The sequence below is a fragment of the Saccopteryx leptura genome, chromosome 2 (genome assembly GCF_036850995.1).
Source record: "Saccopteryx leptura isolate mSacLep1 chromosome 2, mSacLep1_pri_phased_curated, whole genome shotgun sequence".
Lineage (NCBI taxonomy): Eukaryota > Metazoa > Chordata > Mammalia > Chiroptera > Emballonuridae > Saccopteryx > Saccopteryx leptura.
The window spans coordinates 47475627-47476669 of NC_089504.1; the positions used below are offsets into that span (position 1 = coordinate 47475627).

Here is a 1043-nt window from a genome sequence, read left to right on the forward strand (position 1 = left end):
AGGAATTTGAGCATAGAGGACTGAAATTTTTACTTCATATTTCCCTAATTTTGATGTTATACATGTTCACAAGGGCAACATCCTCTGAATGCAACTAATTGCTCATCAGTCAGGCATTAACCTGGGATCTACTCTTCCTAGGGAAATATACTTCTCTATTTCAAATACATATCTTGTAGGTTCTATTGATAGCTTATCATTAATTCTTGTCCATATTGCATTTTCATCATAAAATGCAACATTTAAAAACAGTTTTTGAAACTTCTGAATGACATAACTCTGGATATATATTTTTTCTTTGCTCTGTAATTACAACCCATTTTTAGTTTTACATTTATAAACACCATTTAAAATGCTTAAATTTTTTTTTTGTTTCTACTCAACAGTTATTTTTTAATCACTTCTTTTACACACCTGTCTTTAGAAGTTATCTGATTACAAACTTTATCAAGTAGTGTTTGGTGCAGAAACATCGTAATAGGTGGAAGCACACTGTCCTGCATCATGTTCACACAGCAGAATGCTCCAGTTTTCATCACAGATATTGCCTGGTGATATGCTTTCTGTTGAATGGCTAAGTGTATGAAGAAACTATTTCTTTTTTATCTTTAGAAATATATTGTTCATGGCCCTGGCCGGTTGGCTCAGCGGTAGAGCGTCGGCCTACCGTGCGGAGGACCCGGGTTTGATTCCCGGCCAGAGCACACAGGAGAAGCGCCCATTTGCTTCTCCACCCCTCCGCCACGCCTTCCTCTCTGTCTCTCTCTTCCCCTCCTGCAGCCAAGGCTCCATTGGAGCAAAGATGGCCCGGGCGCTGGGGATGGCTCTGTGGCCTCTGCCCCAGGTGCTAGAGTGGCTCTGGTCGCAACATGGCGACGCCCAGGATGGGCAGAGCATCCCCCCTGGTGGGCGTGCCGGGTGGATCCTGGTCGGGCGCATGCGGGAGTCTGACTGTCTCTCCCCGTTTCCAGCTTCAGAAAAATGCAAAAAAAAAAAAAAGAAATATATTGTTCACTTTCTGATTTTTAAGTTGGACAAAATTC

At 42.2% G+C, this 1043-nt stretch overlaps 1 non-coding gene across 1 annotated transcript; it reads left to right on the forward strand.

Moving 5' to 3' along the window:
* The first annotated feature begins 628 nt into the window (after positions 1-628).
* Positions 629-704, forward strand: TRNAG-ACC (transfer RNA glycine (anticodon ACC)). The gene has a single exon. It is a non-coding gene; the product is annotated as a tRNA-Gly (tRNA).
* Positions 705-1043: the final 339 nt, after the last annotated feature.